At 34.2% G+C, this 12,169-nt stretch overlaps 1 long non-coding RNA gene across 2 annotated transcripts; it reads left to right on the forward strand.

Moving 5' to 3' along the window:
• The first annotated feature begins 3,258 nt into the window (after positions 1-3,258).
• On the forward strand, positions 3,259-10,259 carry LOC130244804 (uncharacterized). Of its 2 annotated transcripts, none has more exons than XR_008839252.1 (5): positions 3,259-3,750; positions 4,037-4,094; positions 4,585-4,719; positions 4,822-5,084; positions 10,117-10,259. It is a non-coding gene; the product is annotated as an uncharacterized LOC130244804 (long non-coding RNA). The 2 variants fall into 2 exon arrangements; XR_008839253.1 differs by having other exon boundaries at positions 3,262-3,750; positions 4,931-5,084.
• The last annotated feature ends 1,910 nt before the right edge of the window (positions 10,260-12,169 follow it).

Below are 12,169 nucleotides of genomic sequence, written 5' to 3' on the forward strand. Positions count from 1 at the left end.
GACCATAATCATATTATTTCACTATATGCTGATGACATTATTTTATTTCTGGACCATTTTGATGTGTCAGTAACCAGTATAATCAAGGAATTTGATCACTTCAGTAGTTTATCAGGGTACAAGATAAACTGGACCAAATCGGCTTTAATGCCAATCAACAGTGTTAAAGTTAATTCTCCTATCCCTTCATTCATTCCTATTAAAGATTCTTTCATATATTTGGGTGTAGCTATATGTAAAGATATTCATAAAATTGCCAGAAATAATTTTAATAACATTTTAGTTAAGATTAAAAATGATACTCAAAGGTGGAATAATCTTAAAGTCTCTCTTCAAGGCAAAATCTCCACGGTCAAAATGAATTTATTACCTAGGCTTAACTTCCTTTTCTCTATGCTGCCTCTTTCTCCCCCTCCAGGTTACTTTAAGGAGATTGATTCCATACTTTCTCAGTTTATCTGGAATGGCAAACGTCCCAGAATAAAACTAGTCACATTACAGCGTTCTATATATTCAGGAGGATTGGCTGTACCAAATTTTGAATATTATTACTTGTCGTTTCGACTTAAAGATCTTCACATCTGGGTTGATCCTCAATCTAAAGTTTCATGGAGAGTAATAGAAGCTGACAAGGTTAAACCACATAGACTCCAAGATATCTTATTTGCTGGAATAGGAAATAAAAATGATAAACACAAATTTGGCCCGATTGTGGCCAATTCAATTAGGATTTGGAAAAGAGTGGAACGACTTATGGGAGGACCTGTTAAATTTTGTAACAATACCCCCTTATGGCACAACTTTAAACTCTTATGTGGAAATCGGCCATTTGTCCAGCCTTCTTGGTCTACACTGGGCATAAACACATGCGGTGACTTGTATGATAACCAGGGTCTCTGCTCATTTCAAGAATTAAGGACTAAGTTTTGTTTACCAGCATCATCATACTTTGTCTTCTTTCAATTACGCTCTGCTCTCAAAGCCTATGGTGTTCCCTGGGCATCCCCTATTTCCTCTCATCCTATGTGGGATTGGATCGCACCACCCTCTGGTCGACCATCTGTTTCCGTAATATATAGCAAACTTAATGATCATACTGCAAAGCCTCTCTCTGTCAAACTCATATGGAATCGTGAACTAACAGATCTAAACTTATCGATTGACTGGGACAGGGTGTGGGCTAACCTAATTTTAACCTCTAAAAACTTAGCCCATCGCCTTATCCATTTCAAAGTTATACATAGAGCATACATAACCCCTTATAAGAGGTTTAAAATGAAACTGCAGTCGAATTACAACTGTCATATCTGTAACACTGTATCCTCAGGTAACTTTCTTCATATGTTTTGGGAATGTCCAATTGTTGCCGACTTGTGGTCTCATGTAAATTCTGTTTTGTCCTTTTTACTACAAGTTGATTATGTGTCTAATCCGGGTTTATGTCTCCTCAACGATGATACTAATTTCTGTATAAGTTCACTAAAGAAGAGAATGTTATTTGCCGGTTTTACAGCTACAAAGAAGGCAATCATACAAAATTGGTTTTCTCCGCACATGTGTGCAAAAACATTTTGGATTCATAGCCTCCTCAAAATAGTGACTTGTGAAGCTACAATAGCCCAAATCAATAAGGCTAGACCTAGTACCATTGATGCATGGCAATGTTTCTCTTCCAGCATTTTGGACTATATAAAGGAATGAACATTTTTTATTTTTATTTATTTTTATTTTTTCTCCTCCATGTAAATCTTTCAGATTGAAAATTGTTTTATGTCTGTTGCTCCCCCCTCCCTTGATTGTTTTGTTTGAATGTTGTTTTCATTTTGTTAATCTAAAATCAATAAAATGTTGATCACAAAAAAAAAAATTCCTGATTATTGAATCTCCTACAACTAGTGTTCTTATCTCAGGTGCGATCGGAGCAGAATGCCGCTGTCTAGTCGGCCTTGAGCCTCCCCACCCAGCACGAGACGTCATTTCGACGTCGTTTTTTGGGCTAAATCAAGTCGGCCCGTCATAGACTTAATTTAGCCGAAATATCGACGTCGAAAATTGGTCTGTATTTGGTCCGTCGGATTTAGTCCAAACATAGACCAAATATCGACGTGGTCTTTGTTTTGCCCGTCGGATTTGGTCCAAAAATAGACCAAATATCGACGTGATTGTGTTGCCCGTCGGATTTGGTCTAAACATAAACCAAATATCGACGTGGTCTTTGTTTTGCCCGTCGGATTTGGTCCAAACATAGACCAAATATCGACGTGGTTGTTTTGCCCGGCGGATTTGGTCCAACATAGACCAAATATCGACGTGGTCTTTGTTTAGCCCGTCGGATTTGGTCCAAAAATAGACCAAATATCGACGTGGTTGTTTTGCCCGGCGGATTTGGTCCAACATAGACCAAATATCGACGTGGTCTTTGTTTTGCCCGTCGGATTTGGTCCAAACATAGACCAAATATCGACGTGGTTGTTTTGCCCGTCGGATTTGGTCCATATTTAGCCCAGTACTTGAACAAATGGTCATGAAGAATTACAAGTTCCTCACAAAATGTTTTACATCTATTGCTTTCTTTCCAGTCCAATATAGAATGCTAAATATATAGATAGCGATGTAGTGCCATTACATTTAAATTATGCCAAACAAATTACTATGTTACTGTTGTTAACTCCTTCAGTATTTTCCCTGCTGCTTCATGCACTGATGTAAATATTTTTCAGGTAGCCTAAGTCGATTTGTTAATAAAGCAAAAAATTCCTACAAATATTGTAACAAATAATGTAAATTAAGATTTCAAGTCCATCAACGTAAAAACAGATTAAATAAAATAGGGTAGAAAAAAAAAAACGAAATGGTAATACACTTTATAATGCCTTTTTGTTTTATGTTTCAATCTTGTTAGTAAGAAATCATAAATTAATATTTATTATTTATAAGAAATGAAAAAATCATACTTTAATAATAATAATATGATGATGATAATAATAATAATAATAATAATAATAATAATTATTATTATTATTATTATTATTATTATTATTACTATTATTAAGTAGGTTTTTTTTAAAGTCTACTTTTTTAATTTAACACATGTAAACCACAGCAGAAATGTCATATACAGTACAGGTGATAAATAACCCACTATAAATTAAAAGAATTAACATATGCTTTTTGTTTTCGCAAGCTTTGGAGATGTAACATAAATTCCCTTTTTTAATAATAGCTCACCTATAGCTTTGCCATGAGGCGGTGTTCAAAATGACATCAATATTTTTAAAGTGCACTGCGAAGGGAACACAATTGTAAACATGAAGATCGCTAAAACTGAATTGTAAAAATAGTTTGAAAGCAAATTACACCTAGAGATGATCTTTAATGCTTTTTTTATTTTCAATAATTCCAACTTTGAATGTTAGAATGTTCTAAATGAATAGAACATATGGGGGATAAGTGGCAATAGCACACAGCCAGGAACTCTTCTGCGCGAGTCAGCGGACTTGCGCGTGCTCATCATTTGAAATAAATAACGGACACAAAGCAACGGGCGGAACGGTAATCTGAAGGTAAGTACGTTATATTCGACGTTTCACATGTTTCATTAGTCGTTTTACTTATAATTTATGTTAAATGGAACTTTAGATGTGTAACGTTTTACATTTTTATTATTTTTAATGAACACTTAATCACTTTATACGTTTTTATGTCGCCCTGTATAGTGACGAGGTCATTGACAGCAGCTAATCTATGAAGGTAAATAATAGCTGTTTTGGTTATTTATTTGGCGATTTCAACAAAATTACTTCATTTTATGTCTTCATTGCTTTTTAACCTGTGTAAAAATATAAGAATGTCTGTAAAATCTGAATTAGCATAAAAAGATGCTCCTGCCCCGGCTATCGTTAAAGGCTAACGTTATGAGAAACGCTTCGCAAATAGCATTAACGGTACTTCGAGCTAACATTTTTTAACTTGTAATAATGCTAACAAAGTGAATCGCTGTCGGTTAACGGTTTTGTTGCTCTGTTTCTACATTTAGTGATGAACTCCTCGCCAGAGACGCTCCACAGCCTTGAATGGGGAAGCTTTGCCATTTCGTAAGTTGTCCACCCGACATGTCGCTAGTCAAGCTAATTATTTGTGGTTTCGTTCTGTTCCTGATTTCCTTTGTTCACAAACCATGCTTGTCTGTTTTTTTTTCTGATTGTTGTGCTAGGTTCTGGTGTACGTTTTTTTTATTTTCCTGTTTATTAAAATTCATTTTGTCTACATCCTTCCCTTTCGATTCACGTTACTGCAGTTTACTCATAAAAGATAAAAAATGTTTGTAAACGCATTCATTAAAAAAATTATATCATTAAGCTTTTTATAACTTCACAAGGAAATGAACTCCAAACAAGATAATTGTATTTCTCACAAAATACCATGTAACTTAATATTCTGAGTGAGGAGTCAAAATTGTGGCTATTTTATGGTACAAATACTGTGGATTAAACATATAATTTACATTGGAATTGTACTTTGTAATAGTAGATACCAGGTGAGATGTCATGCTGAGTTATTTTTCTTATAACTTTTTAATGGCAGTTTCGCTGGAATCTTCAATTGAAAACATCAAGATCATTAACCTGTGTCAGCCTGGACAGACTTCTGTTTCAGTTCTGACTGCACCACACTAATCTCTCTGCTTATGTGGATCACTGACTACTATGTTCTCTGAAGGTATTCATTCATTCATTCATTCATTCATTCATTCATTTTCTTTTCGGCTTAGTCCCTTTATTAATCTGGGGTCACCACAGCGGAATGAACCTTTTTATGCAGCGGATGCCCTTCCAGCCTCAACCCATCTCTGGGAAACATCCACACACACTCATTCACTACAGACAATTTTAGCCTACCCAATTCACCTGTACCGCATGTCTTTGGACAGTGGGGGAACCCGGAGCACCTGGAGGAAACCCATGTAAACACAGGGAGAACATGCACAGAGACGCCAACTGACCCAGCCAAGGCTCGAACCAGCGACATTCTTGCTGTGAGGTGACAGCACTACCTACTGCGCCACTGCGTCGCAGACTCTGAAGGTATTACTGTAGTAAAACAACAGCACCCATGACTGAAGTTTTTGTTAGTGACCAGTATATTTGAAGTCTGAGAAAGTTTGTTTTTAGGAGTTGGAAATCTTTTTTCTTCTCTCTCTCAAACACACCAAACTTGTGCTTACAGTACAGTGTATTTACAATCTTTTAGCCATTTTTTTATGGCTGTATTAAATACATTTTTATAAAAAAAATCTAAAATAATTGTCACAAAACAATGTACATTTGAATTTTAATGAGAATGAAAATTACTCAACAGGGCTCATCACTTAAGATTTTTTCTAATGGCATGGTGTGGCCAGCGGAAAAGATTTTTACTTGTCCTGCCAACTTTTTCTCTGGCCCACCAAAAAAATATAAAAGATAATTTTAAGCCACTTATTAAGATACGTTTTTAGCCACACGTTTAAAATTATGTGTCAAAAGAAGACAAATGTATAGTAGTCGTCCATATATTTACTCTTTTTATTGAGTAATATAACTTTATTTAACAATTCATATTTTAATAAAGGTTGAAGGTTCCAGATTACCAGTTAACTATTCATAAATTGAGAGTCTTATTAAATTATACTTAAACCGTAATAGTAAAAACAGTGTTATTGAACAGTACTTATTTTAATTTTTACCTTCACAAATTGTCAGTAGCCAGCACATGCTCTATTAGTGAGATTGTTAGTTGTAGAAATCAAAACCATCATGTTTTTAGCATTCTGCTATGAGCTTGGTGGAATTATCTTTAAATAGATATTAATAATCTGTTATTGACTTATTAAAGTGAATGCTTGCAAAAAGATTAAATATTTTTATCAGCAGAACTTTGGGTGCAATCACGTGATTCTGGTGACATAAAATTAAGATGGAGAGCAGGATGTAAAAAAAATGAATGGGAGACATAAAGGAAAGTCTGTATTTTTTTAATTTATACTATAATACAAAGGAGAAATAAATAGAAATATTATGAAGAGGACAGTTTTCTACTGAACTGAAATGAACCTGCCATTGACGTAACTACTGTAAGATACTCACATGAAAAAACTATAGTAAAAACATGTTTTTGAACCATACTATTGTTAATTGCTTGAATTAAAATGTTGTGTATATATATATATATATATATATATATATATATATATATATATATATATATATATATATATATATATATATATAATTTTTTTTTTTCACGGGAATAATGTTATCTTTCAGACATCATCATCATCCTCATCATGATTATCATTAGTATTATTAATATTATGATTAAATTAGGATTTTTTTCATTTCCTAATATATAATAAATTAATTTTATAATAAATAGCCTTATTATTATTATGATTTATATATGATAGAATACGTGTTAACTTTGGTAAGTGATTTGTTTTAGAATAGGATATGTCATATTCTCAATAATATTAGTAAAGGAAACATAGGCTCTATATGTGGCATTAACATATATTTCAGTTAATATGGAAAGCGAGTGCATATTTTTAGCAAAACTAATATTGGATTTTATTTTAAAAGCGTGTGCGTGTAAAACAATATTATTTGCACAAATAAATGATGGGGTTCTCTAAAAAAGTAGTTTCTCCACTCCGTTTAGAACATCATTATGGGCCTTTTACGTTATAACTAACGTGGTTCAAGCGATGGATCTGTGACAGAGAAACTGCGTTTTGGGAAACATTCGTCATAGTTCTTTCCCCAAACAATACATTGTATGATAGTTCAGCGGTGAGTTACGTCGTTGTTTGAGAAACGCACCCCTGGTGTATTATGAATTGCATGTTTTAAATGACAGCGATGCTACATTTAGTTTTTATTGTACAATATATATTATAACCCAGTACACAGTAAACTAATATTTTTTGAATGGGTTGCCTATTGGCGGCTTAACCGTTAAGCTTAAATAGGCTGAGCATATTTTTTGTTAATATTAAAACACATTAATACAAACTAGCCACCCTTTGATTTTTTTCGTTTCTGTGTATTTTTTATCAAATGAAAAATGCAATGAATTGTTTATTTTGGTTTTCATTTTATTAGGATTAATATAATTATTAGGCTACACAACTTCTACATATAACACTGGCTCTTGCGTTTTACAGATAGAAAGACGTTTTTGGCTCAAATACATTTATGCCTGTTAATTTCAGTGCTGTATTTCAACAGATTTTGCAAAGGCTTCAGCTATTCTACCTGTCAGCTGGTACCTGCCTCAGTTTTGCGACTGTGTGGCGTCTGTATCAAGTGTCTGGATGACAGCAAAGAGAGTTAGATGAGATCAGACCACAGATTTGATGTGTGGCCTCACGTCACAGTTTCTTTACTGCAATTTTGCAATATTGGCTCATCTAAATTAAAATTTTTTATTCGATTAAAAGGCGAAATATTGCCAGAGACAAAGCAACTTTCTGTTCAGTGATAACATACGCGCACACACAGGATACAAAAGAAGCTGAACTTCGGAAAAAGTGATCACTGCCGCGATGGTTGCTTTGTTTCTCTGCAGTTGGCTTATTAATGGCGCGGCATTCCTAAATCACTCGTTTTAATAATAAATAAGATTATTTAATAAATAGTACTAAATAAGATTGATAATAAATAAGATTATTTATTATTAAACATTGTAAGATAGTGGTCGCGTGATTTTTAAAATGAGAGTATGCGTTGCGCTTTATGGCTATTAATCTTAACCCGCGAAAAACCCATAGTTAAACATCAAGTAGGTGCGTTAAAGGTGCATGTATAAATTAGTTGTGTTGCCTCCAGATGCTGCCACCTTTGTCAGGCAAAGTTTGCAGATTGCCTCATTAAAGTTTTCAGGTTCTCTTTTGCATTTGGTTTGAACCCAAAATATTGCCAAACAGGCGCTTTTGCATTACGTTTTAACACTAAATCGTCCGCCAATCTCTTTTTGTAAATTCGACTCCTCTCTTCTCCTCACGTGATAAATGAAATATGATGCATAGCTATGTTCAGATTATAATTATAGTGCAGGCTCTCGTCTTAAGTAAATTATTTAGAATTATATTTTGCATTTAATTCAAATAAATAATTAATAAAAAAAATACTTAAAAAAAAACAAGTGGTGGGACGGTGTCACGGTTGAAAAGTGATGCCACCGGTGTTGCGTCTTAAAACCGGTAACACCGTATAGCGTGCTGAGCCTAATTCAGCCTAGCTACATGTGAGAGGCTACTTTTTTACAGAAGAACCCCATAATTTCTTTGTGCAAATTATATTGTTTTACACAAACACGCATTTAAATAAAATCCAATGTTATTTTTGGTTAAAACATGCACTCGTTTTCTATATTTACTGAAATATATGTAAATGGAACATATAGAGACTGCGTTTTCTTTACAAATATTATTGAGAATGACATATCTTATTCTAAAACAATCACTTACAAAAGCTAACATCTATTCTAATATCATATATAAATCATATGAATAAATAAATACTAGGCGATTTATTATAAAATGAAATTTAATATTTATTATATTTTAGGAAATGAAAAATCTTGCGACCTCAGTTGGCTAACGATGGTTTTGGGAAACGCACCCTAGATCTCTGCACTATATGCCTAGCTTTAATCTCACAATTGTCATAATTTAATTATTTCATATTCTATTTAATTCTATTTCATATTATAAAATATCTAAATATGTGTTCTGAAGGTTGGAATGACTAGAGTGTTAGTAATTAATGATAAAAAGAATTTTCAGTTTTGATTAAACAAACAGTAAACAAATTCTTTCTGAGGCCCCCTTTGCCCCCCGTAGCGCCGGGCCTGATACTCGGCCTATATGCCTAAATCGAAAAAGCACTAAATAATTTATGAATTTATAAATTACACTGATTAATAACTATATATTACATTAAATTACTAAATTAGGCTATCTTATTTTTTATTAACACAAAAGTGATCAATGCCGCGCCACTGACAAGCCAACAGCAGAGAAACAAAGCAACCACCGTGGCACTTGCAGTGATCGGCTGTTCTTTTTGCACTTAATTATTATGCGTTTAATGTAAAAAAAAGAATCAATAATAAATAGGCTTACAAGAGTGTCCTAGCTGTGCGTGTGAAAACATTAAGTGAACATGCAGTGTTTGTGGAAAACATCTTTGCGAGGGAACTTTGCTGAGGTAACGCAAAAAACTTAAAAATATATTTTCCTTCCACCCAGTTTTTTTTCTCACACCCATTTTTATGAAGGCAAAATGGCTAATTAGATGATTACAATAGAGAGTCGGCTGATTTGACTGTTTACACCAGTTAATAAGATGTTTTATTGATCGGATTGCATGTCATTTATAGATAAAATTATAATGCATAGGATCAGAAAATTGCACGTGAAAAAAGATCATGCAAAATGTTTTTATAGAATAAATGTATACATTTAAACTATTATAATTTATATTTAAAATGTACTATTATTTTTAGAGCGTATGTGCTGAGCTTGTGTCAGGCTGATGGTACGGAGTGACTTTCTGAGCATGTTGTTGAGTGATGCTTGGCTATCCAGCTGACAATTGGCAACTATGTAACATCATAATTAGAAATGCATGTTACTTTGTATAAACGTATCCATGTACTGTATGATGTGAGTCTAGTTACCAGCGTGAAAAACAGGTAGGAATAGAAACGTTTTATTACGTGTTTGAGGCCATACTATTTACTTTGACTTCAAAAGTGCAGTCAGTAGGCTACTTCAACTTTTACCAGAGTCGTTTTAAGCATCAGTATCACTTCATCTTGAGTAGGATGTGTGTACTTTCGCCATCTCTGTCCACTTCTTAAAAATAAATAATACATTAAAAAGTATGGTTAAATCAACTGTAATGTGTCCTTATACAAAAACGTGTGTGTAATGCAGTCAAAATAGCATTTATTATTGGAATGTCACGTTAATTTAAAAACAAGACTTTCTTAAAATAACACATCAGAAAACACATGTGACCGTAAGGATGCGCACTATATCAACTAAAACAGAATTTTTCTTTGTTATTGCAGTTGCAGCCAAAATGTGCGACACAACAGCCACATCATTTACAGGGCCGTGAGAGACCACCTGTACGGTCTGGCGGTGGCAGACGCAGAGCTGAAAACACTAATCTGATGCTTTTTTGTTGTTGTTGTTGTTGTGTTAATGTTAACTTGACCAATGCATGTTTTGTCATTACTTTTGTCTGCTGTACTATTTTGAGAGCAAATATTAGCCTAATAATTAATATTTTTATATTTATATAACAAAATGTTTAATTTATGAATTATGTAAAAATGTTCTAAAACGTTTATAAAGGTCTTTCTCAGAAACAAATTTCGACTTAAAATTGACTTATTTTCGACGACATGAAAAAGACGTCTTTTCATCTTTCACTTTTCCACTTGTTTTCCACGTTGTTTGGACGTCTTACAATTACGTCTTTTCGACGACATGAAAAAGACGTCTTTTCACCTTTCACTTTTCCACCTGTTTTCCACGTTGTTTGGACGTCTTACAATTACGTCTTTTCGACGACGTAAAAAAGACGTCGTTTCGTCTTTCACTTTCCCACCTGTTTTCCACGTAGTTTGGACGTCTGACAATGTCGTCTTTTCAACGTCTTTTCGACGACTTTTTGCTGGGTGGGTCTGTTCCATGCAGAGTTAGCTGCTGAGTCATGCGATCTCTGTCTGACTGCATTTGGGGATTCTTCACCCATATTACTCAATACTTCATATCTGTTCTCAAGCTGTATTTGAGTCCGAGCTGTATTTGGGGTAGAGGACGCTAATGCGGCAGCGTATGATCTGACCCCACGAGTACCCTTTGGTCTCGCACCTTGTTTATGCCAATGCTCATTTTCCACAGTTTTAATCTGTTTTTCAGTGCTCGAAATAGTGGTAGGAATAGATTTATGGGACTCACCGGCTATTTGCTGTAAGCGTCCACAATGACGCTGCAGTTCTGGTTGGATCGCAAGTAACTTTGTTTCAAGAACTGCAATCTTTTGTAGAAGTTTGTGGCAGTTTGTACAGCAGTGAGAATCTGAATTAATCCGATCCAGAGGCATTTTCACAGCCGTGTTTTCCCGTCTCAGGAATGTGAGCAGCTGATAGTTGGTAGCAGGGAGGATTGTTTAGACGATAATTCCCCTCTTGTTAGTAAAGCTATATTCCAGAAAGTTTGTAGAATCGATGCTGATCTTCAAGCTGTGTTGTTTGAGCACTATGCTGATAGGCTCAAGTTAAAATTAGGGTTTAAGATATAAAAGCAAGTGAGCAGAGAGCGGAGCAGTAGGCAAAGACGTCCGAACAGTAGCGAAGCAGGAAGCAGCTGTACCTGAACATACTGTCTGTGCAATGATTTGATGTACTATACAGTGGAGATCAAAATCAGAGAACATTTTTTACATAAATAGTGTAAGTTTCAAAATATAAAGGAATTGTTGTTGTGGCAATACCATGCTAATTGAATTTGAATTTATCAGTCTCACAATGTATCACAATCACAACATATCAAAGAAAATTAACATTACATCCTTGCATAATAACAAAAGACAATCATTAATTAAAGGGAAGAAGGAAAAATATCACCACAAAATTAACATAATATACAGGGATGGGCAAAAATACATTGAAATGTATTTTAAAATAAAATACAAAATACCTCAGTTTAACATGTATAAAAAAACTACAATATACAGCAGCCACAACTGTATCACAATAAAATACTGTATTTTGAAAATACCGCAAAATACTTTTACAAGAGAGCATAAAATTTCTTTGCAAACCTCCTATCAATAGGCATATCAATCCCTTGATCAATCCCTTCATCATTAACCTGACTTTCTCTTTCATTTTAGCATACATTTTATACACATTTCATACAGAAAGTCATGTCTTGAAGATGATCTCTTTAATTACTGTAAAAACCATGTAATACAGATAATGAGTTGGAATATATCTCTTTGTTGCGTTTCCTGCTATTGCGTCGCCAGTGAAACTGCAACAATCTCTTAACAGTCTTTTATTTGACCTTACTGCCTAATGACTACAGCCCCATTGACACCCGCTGCCAATG

The sequence above is a fragment of the Danio aesculapii genome, chromosome 17, assembly GCF_903798145.1.
Source record: "Danio aesculapii chromosome 17, fDanAes4.1, whole genome shotgun sequence".
In the NCBI taxonomy this organism is placed as follows: Eukaryota; Metazoa; Chordata; class Actinopteri; order Cypriniformes; family Danionidae; genus Danio; species Danio aesculapii.